A 20,807-nucleotide genomic window follows, 5' to 3' on the forward strand; every position below is an offset into this window, starting at 1 on the left:
CAGATGGATGTTTTTGTTACTTGGTCACAGGAAAAGCAGCACAGAAACCACACTGGGCTCTCAGCACTGAGGAAACACTTGGCAACCTGCAGCTTTGGTTTCTAGGTCAGCTGCCATGAGTGAGGTCATACAGCATGTGTTTGGATCTGGATATCCCCATTGTCCAACTGCATGTGCTGCTGCCAGTGAGATGTGAACCATGTATCTTTGCACACTGTTTTGTAAAGATCTGGAGTCTTTCAAGATCTTACTTGGTATTTCACAATTAAAGGGTTTGTTAGCTAATTTTAGGGAATTTGAGAGTAATCACAGTGTACTTTTGTATTTGTTATAGCCCAGTATTTCCTGTATTTGAGCTTGGACACACTTACTCTACCCTTCTAATTTTTTTTCTTAATTCTTTAAAAACTCTTATTAAAATCTCCTGTAGGACTTCATGAAATTCTTAGGTAAATGGATGGAACTAGAAAAATATTCTGAGTGAGGTAACCCAATCACAGAAAAAGCACACATGGTATGCAGTCTTTGATAAGTGTATATTAGCCCAAAAGCTTGGAATACCACATGGAATTTACGGACCACATGAAGCTCGAGCAAAAAAAAGACCAAAGTGTGGATGCTTCAGTCCTTCTTAGAAAGGGGAAACAAAATACTCATAGTAGGAAATACAGAGACAAAGTGTGGAGCAGAGACTTGAAGAATAGGTCATCCAGAGACTGCCACACATAGGGATCCATCCCACATGCAATCACCAAACTCAGTCACTATTGGGGATGCCAAGAGATGCATGCTGACAGGAGTCTGACATAGCTGTCTCCTGAGAGGCTCTGCCAGAGCCTGACAGATACAGAGATGGATGCTCACAGCCAACCACTGGGCTGAGAATGGGGTCCCCAGTGGAGGAGTTAGAGAAAGGACTGAGGTAGTTGAGGGGGTTTGCAACCCCATAGGAAGAACAACAATATCAACCAACCAGATCCCCCAGAGCTCAAAGAGTGCACATGGATTGACCCAGTTCTCCATCCGCATATGTAGTAGAGGATGACCATGTTGGGTATCAATGGGAGGAGAGGCCCTTGGTCCTGTGAAAGCTCGAATCCTCAGTAAAGGGGAATGCCAGGGTGGGGAGGTGGGAGGGAGTGGGTGGGCAGGGGAGCATTCTCATAGAAGCAGGGGGAGGTGGTATGGGGTCTGGGAGTTGGGGGAAAGGGGATAACATTTGAAATGTAAATACATAAAATAAGTCTACAGCCATTCCTAAGGGAATATGTTAATGCTGGTCACTGTCGGATCATTTGGGGAATCTTTGTTCTTATATAACTTACTAAATTTGTTCTTTGACAAAATTCATATATGCATATAGTATATTATGATTACTGTCATCTTCCAGTCTCTCTAAATTCCCTTAATTCCTTCACCTCTCTCTTTGAGTCCCTTTCTGCCATTCATATTGTTGTGTTTGGTTGCTCACTGAGTTTAACTGGGATCAGTTGTGTTATGGGTTAGTATTAGTCAGAGTTTTTTAATTGAGCAGAATTTGTAGAATGTACAGAGTGTGTGCGTGCCAGTCCAACAATAGCTATCTACCAATGGAAGGGCCAAAAATCCAGTAGCTGTTTAGTCCAATAATCTGGATGTCTCAGCTGGCCTTCAGTATATGCCAGAATTCCGAAGAAATAGATTCTAACACCAGGGAAGGAATGAGCTTGCTAGCAAGAGCAAGCAGACAGAGAGTGCAAGCTTCCTTCTATCATGTTCTTTATATAGGCTGCTAGCAGAAAGTGTGTGGCCCAGATTAAAGGTGGATGGATCTTCCCACCTCAGAGATCCAAGTTAGAAGTGGGTCTTCCTATTTTAAATTATTTAATTAAGACAAATTCCTTCATAGGTATCCCCAACCATTTGGGGATTAATAAATTCCAGGTTCAGTCAAGTTGATAACCAAGAATAGCCATCATAATGGTGAGCTATCCATTGGAACATGGTAGGCCATGAATTCATAGACAACTGAAGACAACTGCTACCCCACAGCCCTTCTCCCAATGGTTCAGTTCTTACATTCTTTCTGTCCCTTTTCCTAGGGATTCCTGAGTCTTGTTATCATGCTTTGGGCTAAATGCCAACTGTCACTTTCTCAGCATACTTGGACATCTCTACATCATCTCCACATTCACCTATTATATTCACTGCTATTCATTGCAAAGGTTAGCTTCTCTGCTTTAGGCTGAGAGGAGCATTGGCTGAGCCCTGAGCGGCTGCTAGAACTGGTATTAACTCTTAAAAGAATTATGTCTTTTTTCTTTTTAAGTTATTTTGTTCTTTGAGGTTATAATATAATTACATCATTTCTCTCTTTCCTTTTCTTTCTCCAAACCCTCCTATCTACCCCTCCTTGCTGTTTTCAAAGTTATAGCCTCTTTTAAATTAATTGTTACCTGCATATAGTATATGCATGTGCATACATAATATATATTTCTAAATATAACCTGCTCAGTATGTTTTCAGGATTGATTACTTGATATTATATAACCAAAAAATAATTTTAAAATATAGCTTAATAAGCTTTAAATTTGTATCTGTCCTAAGAACAAATTTTAAGTGGTAATTATAAATACACATGATCTGGTTTAGTAATTATACTTCTTTCTTCCAATCTCTTCATGGATGTTCTTATTTTTCTTCACTGCCTTCCTGAAATTTTTCTCTAAGATTACAAGTGCCCATTGAGTTCATCTCAGACTGCTTTCTTCCATGAGGAGGAGACAGGGCAGGGCACCCCATTCTTTTGCCTTTTCTTTCCTTGTGGAATCCCATCCTCAGATAAATAAACTATTTATAAGATGAACAAACACTGACTCAGAGCAGTGAGGGCAGTCACAGAGGCCATTCTGAAGTTGACCTTTCAAATGGATGATTGTGGGTGTCTTTGGTCACAGATTGGGCTCTGGTGTACTAGAACAGCTTCCTTAAGGTTATACTTAATGCCTCAGATTAGAAAGAAAGTCTTTTAAAGCCCAGGTTACCTGTGTTTGTCACTGTGTGACAAAGTTGGTGGTGGTTCCAGTTGTTTGTCTGGGGTGATTGATGGGGTCACTAATCTAGTTCCCACTCTGAAGGACATCTTAAGTGATTTTTTTTTTAACGGTTACTTCTATTGCATTTGTGGCAATTTCCTCTCACCTTAACTACTGCAGTATCAGAAGAGATTCCCTGCCTATGGAGCATCATCATCTCATCTGTATTACAGATTATAAATAATCAAATTCATTTAGAGAATGTGTGTTTATGTATGCATGTAAATTGGGTGTTGCATGTGAGTGCCTGTGTGCATATGTGTGAAGACAGGAGAAGACATCAAGTGTTCTATGCTGTCACTCTCCACCTTGTTCCTTTGAAACAGGGTTTCAGGTTATTTAATCTGGAGCTCCTGTAACAGCCAACAAGCCCAGGTTATAGGCACACATATATGCACTTGTCCGGCTTCTTACATGGGTAATGGGATCCAAACGTGCATATGCAGTGCATTTTCTTACCTTCTGAGCCATTTTCTCCAGCCCAATACCTGTGCTTTTAAAATAGAAACTTGAATGATTCCTGCTGTAAACGTCTGTGGCTTACTGTAGGTAAAATTGAGGCCTCATATGCTGAGTCTAGTATCTAACTCCTTAACAATCTAGCATTTAAACCTTTAATACGATCTCAGACCTCCTGTCAGCCTCCCAACGCCCATCTCTATCGTCTTCCCAGGAGGAAGAGCCTCCTCACACTTTCTCCTACTAGTTAACTGTAGTCCCATAGAGTCTTGTATTATTTGTAGCATTTATTGGACCCACCTGAATGGGATTGTTTTTCTTGCTCGTTTCATCTGGAGGTTTATGTGTTTCTTGAAAACAGGAATTAATAGTCAGTGTGGTATTCCCTTGCTCACCAGGGTAGTGACTAGAGTTCAGATCTTGTATACATTTTAAATACTCTTTAAAATGTTCAAGTAACATTTTCCTCAAAGTTTTATTATTCTGAACTGAAATAAATGAAGAGGAATATTATATATCTCACCTTTAAAAGCCCCTGAACATTGGCTTAGGGTTTTATTTTACGTCCTTTGGATGCCTGGTATAAAGGGTGGCAGTTTTATAGTACTTCATATCATTTTTATTGCTTTTCAGGTGCAATCATATAATTAGTTTCTGTAAGCTACCTATCCATTCTTTCTGTTCTAACACTTCCGTTACATTTGCTTTTAGATCAAGATGGATGTCGTGTATCATTCAGTATGGAAGTTTCAGAAGTTAGAAGACATTTGCTAAATCAAGTTACTTCAAGTAAGTCTTAGCCCCAGCTCAAGACTGACTTAAAAGCAGAGAATAAAGGTGACTGACACCTTTGCCATTTTATGATTCTCAAGTTTCTCAAAGTACCTTGTTCTCTTATATGTAAAATCCTTCTTGGGAAATGGTACCTGTGTTCTTCTGATTTCTGTGGTGGTTTCTGCTAAACCAAGCTTGTTGCTTCCTCTCTCCTAAGTGTTGTGTGTATCAATTTTCTGCTGTGGGTAAAACAGCATAATGAAGACAACTTATGCAAGAAAGAGTTTACTTTGGCTTATGGTTCCAGAGGGTTAGAGTCCATGACAGCAAGGTGGAAGCAATAGGCAAGCATGGAGGCGGGAGCAGGAAGCCGGGAGTTCACATCTTAAAGGACAAGCATGAATCAGAGAGAGAGGATGGGAGGGGAGAGAGGGAGAGGGAGAGAGAGGGAGAGGGAGAGAGGGGAAAGTGGAGGGGAATGAGCAGGGTGGGGGTGGGGAAAGAGAGAGAGAGAGAGAGAGAGAGAGAGAGAGAGAGAGAGAGAGAGAGAGAGAGAGAACATACTGAGAATGGTGTGAAGCTTTGTACCTCAGCGCTTCCCACCCAAGCACCCCATTCACACCCCACCCCCTACCCCACCCCACCCCCGCCAGTGACATACTTCCTCCAGCAAGGCCAGACTCCTAGACTTCCCCATCAGTGCCACCAACTGGAGACTGAGTGTTCAAATATGTGAGCCTTGTGGAGTGGGACATTCTTGTTTAAACTACCATATCATGTACAATCATGAACTTTCAGCTCCGGTTGGAAGTACCGGATCTTTCTTCTTGCTCTCTCTGCTGCCTGTATCAATGTTTGTTTCCATTCCTGTCTTTTACCATGTCTCTTTTGTGTTATTTATTTACAGTCCCACATCCTACATTATAAGGTTACAACTCAAAGATCTCGCTTAATATTTGTCTTCCACAACATTTAGCATAGCCTTTAATAGTGTCTAGTAATACTCACATAGCAAACTAAGACTGTCCTTGACTTTTTTCCCATCTTGCCCTCTGGTGCTCATTCTCATGGATACTTCTGACCCATGTTCATGGCAGCTAGTTATTTTTGTTATGCTCTCCTGGCTGCTATCCCTTAGCCTAGGAAAATACTGAGCAGGTATAGTCAGCCCCAACCTCAGAAATACTCTTTATTTATGAACCCAGAAGTTCGTGTCTAATTTGTTGTTTGGAATGCAGAGGAAATTTTACACACACACACGCACACGCACACGCACACACACGCACACACAGAGAGAGAGAGAGAGAGAGAGAGAGAGAGAGAGAGAGAGAGAGAGAGAGCGAGCGAGCTTGGACAGCACTCCTAGGACTGTTTGACTCACAGGACCTATCAGCAGTGCTGCTCTAACTCCAGGCAGCTGCCGTGTGCTGTGCTGTTGTGTGGAGAAGCTGTACTCTGTGTCTCAAAGGCTCTAGACATGGGTCAAGAACTTCATGGGCTGAGCTGGAGCTCTGGTAGTCATGCTGGCTACTCTCCCTCTAGTGCAGCTTGGAGACAGTGTCATAGACACTGGCCTAGAGGCTCCTGACACTCTAAACCAGTGCTCTCATCCTGTGGGCCGATACTCCTTTGACGGGGGTGTTGAGCAACCCTTTTACAGAGGTTGCATATCATACATCCTATATAGCAAATATTTACATTATGATTCATAACAGTAGCAAAATTATAGTTATGAAGTAGCAATGAAATAACTTTATGGTTGGGAATCACCACAACCCATATAAAGGGTCACAGCATTAGGAAGGTTGAGAACCACCCTAAACTGAGGGAGAAGCCCTCTGGCTTTCTGGTCCTCCCCACAGTGATTAGGATGGGCTCAGCTGTCCCTTTCTGTGAGAGAGCCATTTTAAGCAGGTGTAGAGAAATGAAGAGCTGTTTCACTATCCATTTCTGCTCATCTACATGGCATAATACATATGCATGGAAAATGCATAAACATGGAAATCATTCTATCTATAGGGAAAACACATTAATAGCTATCACCCTTATATTTGACATCACGTCACTCTTTGTGAACAAGTGATTATCATTTCTACATTGATATAACGATGTTTCTAGTGAAAAACATGTCACTGTGTGCATAAACAATCTTGAAGTTGACAGCTTAGGTTGTCAGACTGTAAGAAAAATCACTTCATAAATTTAAGAGAATTTAATTTATTCAGTGATCATTAAGTGTTACACACATGAGTACCTGATTTATGTTTAATACTGTTGTCAAAGCTAGAGGCTAGGGAGTATGAACAAAAGATGCTAGAGAAAGTTTGTCTTTCCCTGGGGCCTGAAATCTGGGGCTCAAGTTGTTAAAGAAACACCCTCAGTGAAACATGTCATTGCCATAAAAATCTTTATTGAGGAAATGAGATAACAATATAGAGGAGTTAGGATGCTCAGAATGGCAATCCCATTGTGAGTCCCATGTCTCTAAAGACAGTGGTGGGGTCCGCTGCGTTTTGGAGGAATGGAGGAGTTGTAAGGAGAGTTAGGGAAGAAATGATAATCTAAGGGGATAGAATAGAGAGAGACAAGTGAAGTGCCACAACTGTCTGGGACAGAAGAGTTAGCTTATGTTGGGGAGAATAATATGTGGGAAAATAAGTACTTCAGTCTTGGGAGTTGGTGAGTGTCATCCAGATTTCTTAAAGCTCCAAGTCTCAGACTCTTACCTCAGGACTGTTAAATAGAGTACCTGGGGCATGGTCTATCAACCTATTTACCTTTTAAAGCTCCCTACTGGTTTTTATATTCAGCTAAGGTAGAAAACTCCTAGATTTGAAGTATTGACAATTTAGGAGATTCACTAGTGCCCTACCAAGCAGCTGGTTCTCTGTCCCTCTGGCAGTGAGGAGTTAGCCCACAGAGGTTTCTGTAGTGGATAACAAGATGGAGGTGAAGTTTGCCAAAATCAGTTGATTATTCAAGTACTTATGAATGGAAGAGAAGTAAGAAAAAGCTTGACTTAGACTTTGTGGTGGTTGAGAAAAGGAGAGGGGTCACAGTGGAAAGTAAATTTGGATATATGGGAGTTGGTGATAACACCCTTGATCCCAGTACACTTTGTTTCACACAGCCTCACCCTCATTGATTTTATCTCTTTTCTCTTACAGCCTGGCAACTTCAGAAGTAATTTCAGCCAGTTTGCATTTAATGGAAGGAGACCTTTGTCTGCTCATGTACATGTCTAACTCATAATAGTAAGTGAGGTTATGTGTATGAGGAATATGACCTTTAACATAATCATTGTAAAGCATTTAATAACCTTCCACATATGCAGTAACTCAGCCTTAGTCCTGCAGGATCACCTCAGGAGTCAAGAGTTAAATGTGCAAGTAGTTGTTGGCATACTGTTCTCCAGCATTAACTTGAAATTTGAAGCAGTGTTCTAAGTCATGCTATGCATTTTAATGTTTTTAGTGAGTTAAATTGGTAATCAGTTACTTTTCTGGTGGCAGATTTGTATTTGCTTCCTAACCTTACGCCTATCCTCCTCATACATGTACTTCCCTACCAGCACATGTCTGTGCTTAGTACAGCCCTTGCTTTCACATTAGCCAATCACTTGCTTGTGTCAGTCACAAACACCTTGGGTCCATCCTTGTGCAAGGGTATGAGTGAGCAGAAAAGTAGATTCTTACAGGAGCCAGAAGTTCAGGTCTCTTGGGTCCTTGGCAAATCTGGTATTGACTCTTGCTTTGGCCTTATAGCTGCTTTAGTACACCCACATTTAGTGGTCCCCAAACTGTCCTATGATAGAACATTCCTGAGCTCTTTGTTTTTTATTGTTTACCTTGGAGATCATGAGCAGTTGAGAGTAAGTACAAAACATGAGGTTTTGATGGGATTCCCCCTTCTTTATAAAGGTTCAACATGGGTAGTAATGAGAATTCAGAGGGTAAGTACTTCTTTGTAATAAGGACCCTGAGTTTGAATCTCCAACAACCAAGTAAATGAGGACTGCCTGTAATTCCAGTGTGTGGGAGGCAGAGAAAGGGGATTCCCAGAGCAAGCTGGCTAGCTAGGTCAGGTCCTCCCAAACAGAGAATGTAGGTTCAAACAGCAAGATCCTACCTCAGTGAACAGGTGGAAAGTGATCAAGGAAGACACCCAGTGTCAACCCCTGCCTCCACAAGTGCAGTCAACACATAAATACATACCACACATGCCAAGTCGGGGATGGATAGAACTTAACATCATAACTTTTTGAAGACTGTGTTCTTGGTATTCTGTGATGCTACACTCATGGCAACAGTTTCTACTGTGAGCTTTTTGACTGCTAACAGAGTTTATGTTTCATCAATATTGACATACTTTTCAGTTACTTCTGTAATAGATATCTAAGTTTGCACTTGACAGTTGACTTACTGGGATCTGATAGAGAAGGAGGAGAAGCAGCAGAGTGTTTATCCAGGGCCCACTCTGTGCAGTCTTCATATAGGTTTTGTCGTAGAACTCAATTTCACAAACAAGGAAATGAGATTTCTAAAACTCAAAGTCAAGGCAGAAACTAGTTTTGGTTGCAGGTTAGTCTGTCTGAATAGCCTAGTCTTAAGACTTTATGATTTTACTTAGAAGGCAATATAATATAAGAGACTAACTTAGAATCAAGAGAGTTGAGCACAGGCTTTACTTCTGTTACTCACAATCTTGAGCAAGTTCCATCAAACTTCTTCAAATCCTATATGTCATTCTATAAAATCTGTACTGTATTGTGTTTGAATTGACCAACGTGGGTGATTGTGAGTGTAATCAGCTAATAAGAGTCACTATGATTTTATAAGTACATAGAAAAAGCAGTAGTGGTTTGAGGGATTCTTTTCAAACAGAAAAATAAATGACCAAAATCAAACAAACATGGAAGAAAGAAAACCCAAATGAAAGCATACATTAGGATGATTTGAGAGTCTGAAAAGATAGCTCAGTCAGCATGGTGCTTGCTATACAAACATGAGGACCTGAGGACAGGGAAGACAGGAAAACTTCCTGTGCTAATTGACATTGAGCATCGAGAGATCCTATCTCAAAAGCAATAACAGCAAAAACAACAACAACAAAAACCAAGATAGACAGCTCCTAAGGAACAACATCTGACGTTGACCTGTGGCATCCCATTGGACCAACACACATGTACACACACACACACACACACACACACACACATGAACTCTGCCCATGAGAGACACGGGGGGGGGGCGGATTTATATAGATTTTGTGGAATTTTGTTTTTACTAGTGCTACAAACTTTGCAAAACTAGTGTTGGTTAATATTGCCTGTTCCCAGCATTAGTGAACCAGAATACATTGCTATGCTTTATCCACCTCCTTGGTCAGAGTGTATCCTGACAGTGCACTGAGTATGTCTTGCCATTTGTCAGAAGCAGCCATTAGCACCCATGCCACACTAACTAGGTCTCGACTCTGGTACCTGCTCATTGCTGATGAGGATAGTAAGGTTCTAAGTAGCAGTGTGATGTCTCTGAACTATTGTGCCTGTAATTAGAAGGTTTAGAACCAAGTCACCTTTTTGTAAATGTTTTCACAAAATTGCTTTCAAAACTATTTTCAGGTTTCTGGGAAACTTTAATGGTTTACAGGATAGAACACGCTGAAAGATAGTTACAGCTATTCTAATCCATTTGTGCTCCTTTAAAGTACACATGAAAGAGGTGAGAAATTTGGGGCACCCATTAAATTGTAAGGGCAGTCGGTGCTAGGAATGGAGTGGTAGTGATCCTGAGGCATGCCAAGGTCATGCCGGATACTTACACAAAACCTGTATCTGATTAAGATTCGGTCTCTATGTGGGTACTGGGCTGGTTTAAGCTGTCTTTGAAAATAAAGGGAACTCAGCTATTCATATAATTTTGGTTTTCACAGGTATATCTGGCTTCAGATGTGGTTGATGCCAGGAATTCAAATGATCTCATCTGGACTCTTTTAGCTCTGTTGGTTGCTTTATGACTTTCAAACAGGCATATTAGTCAATAAGATTGCCACTACCTACTTAAGATTGTCTTCCTTCCAATTTAGCAACATAAACTGAAAGATAGCTTGCTGGACCATAGTTCCTGCTGTCCTGTGTCCCCAGTATGTGACTCTTCAAACACTCAGTGTTACCTCGGAAGGACATACACTAGTAGGACAGCTTGGATCATGTTCATTCAGTGCTTTACTAGGGCATTCCTTCCTAGTGACTATGAACCATGCTGACTCATAGCATGAGTCATAGGGAAGGGACTTTCTTCCCTAGAAAACCTGAACTACAGGAAACTAGACGGGTGTGGAGATAGTAGAAATGTATGGTAGGACCAAGTGATTCTCTCTGTGAAATGTGTTACACACACACACACACACACACACACACACACACACACACACACACACAGTGTTACACCCAATGGATTCTGAATAAGAATAAGAGATATTTAACATCACTTACCAGTTGGAAATATCCAAAAGAGATAACAGGCTTTACAAATGATTTACCTGTTTTCATGACAGGGATTTGGAGTAGAAAACCCTGGGTTCTTATCTCTCTCTTTTTTAAATTATCCTTAATCTTCCTTTTTTCTTAACAGTCTAGTCATTATCCCACTCCCAGTCTGCCCTCCGACAGTTCCTCATCCCATTCCTCCTCAGTCTCCAAGACATCCAAGAGGATGTCCACCCCACCCCCACCCTGCCAGGCCTCCAGGTCTCTTTAGGGTTAGGTGCATCTTCTCTCACTGAGACCAGACCAGGCAGTCCTCTGCTCCGTCTGAGGCCATCTACTGAATGCTGCCTGGGTGGTGGCTCACCAGTGGTCTGAAAGATCTTGGGGCCCAGGTTGAGACTGCTGGTCTTCCTGTGGGGTTGCCCTCCTCCTCAGTTTCTTCCAGCCTTTCCCTAATTTAACCACAGGGGTCCCCGGCTTCTGTCCATTGGTTGGGTGTAAGTATCTGTACCTATCTAGGTCAGCTGCTTGTTTGGCCTCTCAGAGGACATCCATGCTAGGCTGCTGTCTAAGCACACAATAGCATCAGTTATAGTGTCAGACCTTGGAGCCCCCCCTTGAGATGGATCCTAGTTTGGGCCTGTCACTGGACCTCCTTTCCCTCAGTCTTTTCTTCATTTTTGTCCCTGAAATTCTTTTAAAATGGATCTATACTGGGTCATAGTTTTTGACTGTGGAGTGGCAGCACATCCCTCCACTTGATGACCTGTCTTTCTACTAGAGATGGTCTCTACATGTTCCCTCTCCCCACTATTCAGCATTTCATCGAAGGTCCCTCCCTTTGAGTCCTAAGAGTCTCACCTCCCTGGTCAATGGTATATTCTTGAGGGTCCCCCACCTCCTACTTCCTGAGGTTGCCTGTTTCCATTCCTTCTGCGTGAAGCCCTGAGAGTTCTCATCTCTTTTTTTTTTTTTTCTTTTTTTTGGAGCTGGGGACCAAACCCAGGGCCTTGCGCTTGCTAGGCAAGCGCTCTACCATGAGCTAAATCCCCATCCCGGTTCTCATCTCTTAAATGAGGTCTACAAGTTCCTGTGTTCCACCCACAGCACCATAGCAAATAAAATGAAACTAAAAATGTTTTGACCCGTAAAATGTGTAAAAAGCTGGATAATTATTTTAACAACATGTCTTTATAAAATATTAGCTTTTTTCTTAAATTTTACTGGTGATAAGACTCCCAAAAGTGTCTTTCTTCTAAAGATTAAAGAAGGTTGAAAATAATAGTTTTTTTTCTCAAATTTCAGTTACTTAATACTATTAGGATCCAATTAATGCTGTTTTTGACTTTGTAACTAATAAACTACATTAATGTGATTCTTTCAGATTTAAAATTCTATGTTTTAGGACTTTTTGGTATACCTGGTCTGTTAATGCTGCAGGAGTCTGGAAATCTTGAAGTGTGCTGTAGCTGCTTCCCCCTTAGGAATCGTGTCTCAGCTTCATGAAATAGAGTGCAGATGTCTTTCACTGGTGGGCAAGAGTTAATTTCTTACTCTACTATGGTGAGACACAAACAATACAGAAAAGTGATGACAGACTGCCAGGATGTTTGCTTGTCAAAATTTTTTTTTTAATTGTGCTGAGCTGGATTTGTTGAGAACCCAGACCAACCTCTAATGTGGGTTCCCAGGTTCTGACATTTTATAGGTTATATTGTAGTTTTCTTTTGAATTTGTGATATCAATGATTTAAATTAGAATTTAGAACTACAAAAAAAAAAAACCTTACTCATTTTATAAATGAAGGAGCTGAAGCCTAAGACATCTCAATTATCTGTTCTTACAGCCAGTGGTGAGGGCCAAAAAGAAGCAGGGCCTCCTGGCGGTCAGTTCAGTGATGGATACAAGGATCACTTCAGGTTTATTTTATCCAGAATCATTTTATATGCAGGGGCCACAGTTGACTGTGTCAGGGCCAGTTGTCAAATCAAGCTTGTGTTTAATCTCTTGAAGCTGAAGTGCTTTTGGGATTAGAACCAAATAACACACAGAGCATAGATGTCGAGAAGCATGAAGAAACATCCTTGGTCAGACTCCAGTTCTGCCCTCTAAGAGGAACTCCGTTATTTGCTGTTCTCTGTGATTCAGTTCTGCCTTCTGGAAAGTTCTTCCTGCCTAGTGTTTCCTAAGACCATGCTTATATGGACATTAGGGGCTGTGTGCTTTATTGGGCCCAGCTCTGCTTTCAAAGGATTTTGGCAACACTTTTTCACTGTGTCACCATGAATTACCTTTCGCAGGTAGTGTTAGAAAACATGCTGTGTGACATACGTGGCACAGCCACCTTTCTGTCATCTTCACCCTACACATCTCTGGCTATTTGAGCAGTTGCCATCCATTTATCCACATCAGCAGCTCTTGAAAGATACTGTGTTGGGTTTTTTTGGGGGGGAGAGGGGTTGATGTCATTAGTTGCTGTAATAAATAGCCTCCAAAATGTGCAAGAGCCTAAACCCAATTCAGGGTTACTACATCATTCACTGCTAGTAAAAGTGTATTGGAGCCATTCCTGGGTAATGGTGACCTTCAACAGTGGGCCTTTGGGCTTTCCAGCACCCAAGAAAAATCATGAAAGGCCTCCTTTGTGCCCAGAAAGCCTCCACTTTGAGATTGATATCCAGACACTTCACTGAAATATTTTTTGGGAGAACCATTCACCCGGCTGCATCTGGTACTGAAGAGAGTGCTTGTAATTTAGTGTCTGGTTGGATAGCTAATTTCTAGTGACAGCTAAAACACTATGGCAGGGAAGAAGGCATGAGCAGGTTAATACAGTTTTTATTCTACTTTAGTAGGATACCATATCGTACTCTTCATCTTCATATTAATACTGTCCCTTTGTATTATCTATTCATCTATGCTTCCTAGATTAACATTTCAGTATTTAAAACTCAAACAAAATGTTATTGCTATTTCTATGGTAGAAATAGACCCAAAAGGCCTTATTTACCCATAATCCTGATGAAATTAAAATAAGTTGTGAGCATAAATAAAGAAAAATATGTCTGATATTACCATTTTTATTTAGTCTTATACCAAAGGATCTGTCCAGAAAGTCAAGTCATGGTGAGGGGAAGAGACTAAAAGAAAAGATGTACAAATGTATTAGTCAGGGTTTTCTAGCACAGAACTTGTGGAATATATAAATTTACACACACATATATGGAATGTATTGGAATGACTTACAGGCTGCAGTACAACTAACTGAACAGTGGCCAGCTCTGAATGGAAGTTTAAGAATCTAGGAGATGCTCAGTCCCATGAGGTTGGGTGTTTAAACTGGTCTTCTGTATATTCTGGAATCCTGAAGGGGTAGGCATCAGCAGATGTACTGGCAGGTACATTGTCCTTATATAGGCCTCCAGCAGTATGGCCCATACTGTATGCGTGCCTCAAGATCTGGATTAAAGGCCTGTGTTTTCCAATTTCAAAATCTGGATCACAGACGTGATTGTAGTTCTGTGGATTGTAATTCATTCTGGCTATAGTCAGGTTGACAGCCAAGAATAGCCATCACAAGAAATGAGAAGAAAATAAAATGCCATTATGAGATATGATATAAATTGTCTAAGGTAAAATAAAACAATAAAAATCTTTTCAGAATTCCACAAGTACATTATTAACATGAACTGGCAAGTTTGTCAGGGTTTTTGATAAGAAGCTAGCCAGTAGAAGGGCACCAGCTGCATTTCTGCAGACCAGTGGCAAGAGGTAGATGGAGCATGGAATGGTGGTTCTCTGTACCCACAAAGCCATGCCCTTTACCAAAACTACAGCATGAGTGGACTGCAGCTGTTCCTGAGACTGCCTCTGATTGCTTCCGTTTTTCTACAGCGTCCTTCTAGTCCAGACCCATTTCAGAGGCTCACATTGTGGCCAGTGTTCATCTCTTCAGTCTGTTCTGTTGTGTGCAGTTTCTTTCTTTCTTTCTTTCTTTCTTTCTTTCTTTCTTTCTTTCTTTCTTTCTTTCTTTCTTTCTTTCTTTCTTTTTTTTTCTTGTCTTTGGAGACTTGAGATTTTTCAAGAGTAGTGGTCATGTGTTCTGTAGAGTGGGCCTCAGCTGGAATTTGTCTGATGTTGTCTCAGGATTATATCATATCAGATCAGAGGTATAGTATAACAACGTGACTTATTACTGATGGAGTTAAATTTGGTTAAGGTGGCCTCTACCAGGTTTCTGGCAGTGAAAGGAGGATAGTGGATTCTATTGGTGGGGAGTATGTTTCATCTTCCAGTAGATGTCAGTCTGAAGCAGCAGATAGTACTGAACTCTAGGGATAACCATGTTTTTACTTTATGTGCCAATGAAAAAGTTTAATTATAAGTTAGGTATAGTAAAACAAATTGTTAATGATACAATTAATAACAAAAGTGATGTGAATATGGCTCCTCCTTGTCTCAGAATATCATTCTTAGTTTTGCTTTTGCAAGTCTTGGTTCTTTGTTCTGCACACAGTGCCTGGTCTTGCTCTGCACCACAACACTACCACATGGTTCCAGGGCTGATCTGTTCCTCCATGTCTTGTGCTCTGTGCCCATGCAGTCTTTACAAGTGCCTCTTATGTGCATCTTTTTTCGTGAGGAGCCTGCATTTGTCCCAGCTAAGCACTTGCTTTGCCTCCTGTCCTATTCCCTCAGAATCAACCGCTTAACTGCCTCAAATGCGCATCTCAGTGCTTGACTCTTCATGAGGCTCAGTCCTTCTGGAGCATTGCCCCAGGAACACCTCTTGTTTGTCTTCTTCCACACAGCTGCTGTCTTTTAGCTGAGCACTCATGCACTGTAGCTCACCTTTTGCAGTTTGCAGTTCTTAGGTGCAGCAGCAAAGCTGGCAGGCAGGATTTTCTTTTGAAAATCTGTCCTTGCTTTATATATCTGCATTTTTAACATACAGTTGTTGTTGTCCCCTTCATTGTTGTTTTTAAGTGAGGAAGCTCCACTTTTTTACTCAAAAGGAGCATTCTATAGCTTCTGCATATTCAAATCCCAGCATTACTATATTCCTAAGTTTTGGGGGTCAGGATTGTATAAAACAGGGTTACTTGCATCTGTGATCCTAAACAGTGGGCCTGTTGAAAAGGGTGTGTCTGGCCAGCAGGCAGGCAGGATTTGCAGTGTGCGTATGCTGTGCAGAGAAAAATCCATCCCGATGTATAGTACCAGAGTATACAATTGAAAACTTAAGGTGTTCTTATTTTTGGAAAATGCCACTTAATATTTTCATTTCGTGGTTGACTTTGGATAACTAAAACCATAGAAGGCAAAACCACAGTTTGGGGGCAAGGAAAGTGTCTAAAAGGTATAATTTTAAAAGATACAATTTACATAGCAACACAATATAATTGACTTAAATAAAACATAGAACTTTTCTTTGAAAAGGTACAAACTTTCCTTGAATGTAAAGGAGACCCTCAAGTAAGTGGATTAAAGGGGGGGGGGTGAGATGTGACTCAGTGGACAGAGTTCATGCTCAGCACGCACAAAGCCTTGGGTTCAGTCTTCATACTACATAAACCAGGCTAGCTGGCCCAGCCCTGTGACCCCAGCAGCTGGGAGGTGCAGGTAGGAGGATAGGGGGTTCAAGGTCATTCTCAGTTACAGAGCAAATTCAAGGTCCGCCTGCCTTGTGAGAGACCTTCTCAAGAGTAAAAGGATTCCTTACTAACAGCTCAGTTGCCCTGTGGAAGGAACAGAAGTCACTCAGTTTGCCAAGGTATTTGCCAGTCTGGGGAAGCTTCAAAAAGGCTTAGCTAAGATACATCAAATGACAGCTCATCTTACTACTTCCTATATAAGAGGCATCCTATATATAATCCAATATTAAGCATAGAAGAGGTGGTAAGGAATATTATTGATTTTTAACATACATTTCCTAATAGTTTTTAGAGGATTTTTAATTGTGTATGCCTCACATCCTTGCACCTATAAACGTAGATCATCAATTTACAGAAAATATCTCCTATTTAATCTAATTAGCAAGGCTAGTCTTCAATTTGTAAATTTACTGTACAAACCAAACATCCTTCAGTAAAAGTTCACTTGATTTTATAACTCAAATGTGTTAATGTATGCTACCATGACAACCATCACATGCCTGAATTCTAATTCTAATAGAAATAAATAGAGCACTGAGCTACACCATGTGTTGCCTAGATACCATAAGATACTGTTCCTGCAGTCTTTCTTCCTCTGTATTTAGGAAGCTGTTTCATGTAGATGCTGTTTAACAGTAAGTAATACACTGTGGAAGAGGTAGCTGTGTGAGATTTCCCACTTACTGCTTTGTTTCATGATAGAATAAATTCCATGTGCCCAAATACTCTTATTTCTTAACTGGTAAAGACCAGCGCCTTGCTATAGTTCTTAATAAAAGGTGCATTCTTAGGTAGCATTATTTTAACCCCCTCCCCTTTTTATATCACCCTGGAAGTTTCTACATCTCAAGAAGTAAATAGAACAGGTCTGTCATATATATGGAATTAATGATACAACAAAACTCCCAAACTGGTGAAATTAAGCCAACCCTTACATATTTTTTTTGAGATAAAAAGACAGAGTGAATCTAAATATTGAAAGAACCCAGCAAAGTTGCTGGACCTTAGGGAAACTAGGCAGGTGCTTTGAGATATCAAAAAACAAGAGAGGTATGTCGGCCACATATTTAGTTAATTTAATGCAGAGAAATGAAGCATAATTATAAGATTGTAAAGAAAAGTTCACTGTGACCATCAATGTAGTCTCTTGAGTGTAAGTCAGCAAGTTTTCTTAAATTTAATGGAATTCTTAAGCCTTCACTGAGCCAACACTAGAAAAACAGACTTTTTTAAACATAGATTTCAGGATAAAGATTTGATGTAGCCAAGACACATGGTCTTAGTGCTGAAGGTTTTTATCCTTTACCTGGACTATTAGTGGATGACAGTCAATGATTCTTAGGACAGAACTGACCTGTTTCTGAGACCATGGCCCTTCTCCACAAAGTAGAAAGGTCAGAACTTCTCAGCAGTCTCATCACTGAGAGCCGGGATCTAAACAAGATACTTGAGGAGCAAACCCATAAATATTAGTTGTTTGTACATAGGCTTTATCTGAACATGAAGGTGAAATGTTTTTCACACCAATCCTAATGAAGTTGACAGAGTCTTAGGCAGAGGCTTTAAAACCATAAAGGTTGTTACCATCATTTTGCCTAATAAACATTAACTTTGTGTTTTTCTGTGTAGAACAAATTAAATTTGTTAAATATCTTATTATATTCTTGAGTTTGAAAAATTCTAAACTCCTTTGTGTTGCTCAGAAGAATGGGATAGCACATCATGACATTCAAAAGTACTGGGCACCACAGGCATGAAATATACCTTTGCCTTCTTAACTCCAAGGCCAGCTCATGCACAGAGCAGCTGGACTCTGAGTAAAAGGGGCTGTATTAAATATTAAATGCCTGAGAGGAGAGTGCCTTATGATATAGAAAGGAAAAGTGATCCAAGAAAGCCTGTAGACACCCAGAACAAGACAGATGGAGAATTAAACAAAAGACTTCAAAGGTGTTCACTTTCCTCTGTGTCCTTGATTGAGCTAAGTAAGTATGAATTGGACAAATTTCCTCTGTCTGACTTTTGTGTCTCTAGATCTTGCTGAAATGATTTGGATAAAATATCTTCAAAAAAATGTACAACCAACCAACCAAAAATTATATATGAAGAAGCTCATCTCTTATGAGAGACTCAGTGGGAGAAATAGGAACTTGAAATTTCTACATCTGTCCTTTAAGGTAGAAAGATGGAAACAGGAGAGAGAGAGTTGAAGTTGGCCAGTAGCAGAAATAAAGTCTGAGCTCTGTCAGCACTGGACTCTGCTGAAGCACTGAAAATTTCCCGTCACAGGCATTTTCTGTCATGTTTGTGAGCACAGAAGAGGTCAAAAGTGGTTGTAATGCTCTGTTTTTATCACACAGAATTTTTTATTTATTTTATGTGTATGGACATTTTGCCTGTGTGTGTGTGTGTGTGTGTGTGTGTGTGTGTGTGTGTGTGTGTGTGTGTGTGTGTAGCCTATGCAATATCCATGGAGGACAAAAGAAGGCATCACACCCCTGGGACTGGAATTCAGACAGTTGTGAATTACTATGTGGGTGCTGGGACCTGACCCCAGGTCCTGTAGTAGAGCACCTGTCATCTCCCCAGCCTGGATGCTGGTTTCTTTAAAAAGTGGCATGGTACGTATAAGTTGGACCATAGATTGAATACATTATAAAATAATTGACATAATATCTTGATACGAAAAAGGTGATCAAGATCACAAAGCATAAAAAAGAAAATGAATCAGCACTTGAGTGCTTGCTGCTCTTGCCGAATACCTAGGTTTGGTTGCTAGCACTCCTGTCATGCAGCTCACAGGCATCTGTAACTCCAGTTCCCTTTTCGACTTGTGCATATGTATGTACAGGCATGCACATACACGCACCAACTAAAAAAAATTGAAAGATATCCACATGAATAGGGAATTGATGCTTAGTGATGGAGGGAAACAGTTGTAGCACTGGCCTCTATTGTAGAAGTCCTTTGTAAAGGACATGAAGGAAGAGGGCAGTAGTAAAGTAAACCTCGATAAAACACAAAGGCTTCACGAAGAGAACAGATCTGAGCAAGAAGCCTGCACAGAAGACTTTGCAGAGGAAAAGCCAGAAGAGAAGCCAACAGAAGTCAGTCAAAGGTCAGACAAGGGGAGCTGAGCAGGATTGTTTGAGGCTACCCTGGGCTACACAAAGCAAGACCTGTCTTGGTAAGTTAAAAAGAATGGGGTAAAGACAGGGTGGGGCGGGAATATTAAAAGAAAGGAGAAGGGAAGCAAAGGAAGGGGAAGAAGGGACTGATAGCCCTGAGTAGAAGATGGGAGATCAGGAAAGCTAAATCAGAAAGCTCTGACTCTCAATACAGGCCAAAAGTGGGGCATCCTGACTACTGCTTAGTCAGCAGTGACTACTTCCTGCTTTGATCTTCTATCTGAAATTCCCTGTCATGACTGGGCAGAGACTTAACTAGAAGAGCTGGCTGCAAAGCGGCTGGGCAGTGTGACTCCCTTACCTCAAGGATGGGCGACACTGCAGCTCTCAGGTACCCTTTCTGAACAGTATCTATTCTGTAGTGTAGAGAGAAACTGAGAGCAGTTCACACAGCCACCTTATTCCATTAACAGCGTGGGCTTGTTAGATATATCTGTTCATTCCTTTCACTGCCAAGTTTAGAGTCAGTGTTCCGTTTTTTGAAATGTGCTATTAAAATAGCTTCTGAGTTTGATTTGTTAGACATTTCCAGAAAGACTATGATACAGCAGTCTGAGAGACATACTTTTAAAGTATGATGATTAATAATACATGTTTTTCTTATTTTTAATAAAATAAAGTATTTAGGAATATGTTTAATAAAAAACATACAAAAATCTGTATTGTTAAAACAGCAAATCAAAACTAAGAAGTCAGAACATCCAAATAAATGAAGAGACCTTTTTTTCACGGAATGTAAGACTTGGTTTCATGACTTTTCCCCCCAACTTCATTCCTTAATTCTGCCTAATCACCATCATCTTCTCCCAGTTGTTTTTGCTTTTTTTTTGGGGGGGGGGCGGTGAATCAATTCTAAAAGTTATATGGAAGTATGAAAGAAGAGTATCCTACAGTCTTGAGAACACACACACACACACATACATATATACATACATATGTATGTATGTAGACAGACATTCAAAACACTTTTTTTTTAATTCAAAGGACTTATGTCAGTATTTTACTTTTTATAAGTAATCCAGCATTGTACTGGATGGAGGTTAGGAGTAAATCTAGCCTTCCAGATACCTAGTAAGATGCCCATATAGGTGTGGATATGAAGTATTCGAGTATACACAAGTGCAGTCACCAAGCCTTACTGCCCCATTTATCACAGGAAGGACCAGAT

At 40.6% G+C, this 20,807-nt stretch overlaps 1 protein-coding gene across 7 annotated transcripts in view; it reads left to right on the forward strand.

Annotated features, from left to right (window-relative positions):
• Zfp438 (zinc finger protein 438) overlaps window positions 1–20,807 on the forward strand; it is a 121,882-nt gene that overhangs the window by 41,091 nt on the left and 59,984 nt on the right. For 5 of the 7 annotated variants that reach the window (NM_001443564.1, XM_087590699.1, XM_087590701.1 and 2 more), the window contains 2 exon segments: window positions 4,245–4,322; window positions 7,475–7,561. The gene's annotated coding sequence lies outside the window, so the exon portion shown is untranslated. 7 annotated transcript variants of the gene reach the window in all.

This window comes from Rattus norvegicus, chromosome 17 (genome assembly GCF_021556685.1).
Source record: "Rattus norvegicus strain SHRSP/BbbUtx chromosome 17, alternate assembly SHRSP_T2T, whole genome shotgun sequence".
Lineage (NCBI taxonomy): Eukaryota > Metazoa > Chordata > Mammalia > Rodentia > Muridae > Rattus > Rattus norvegicus.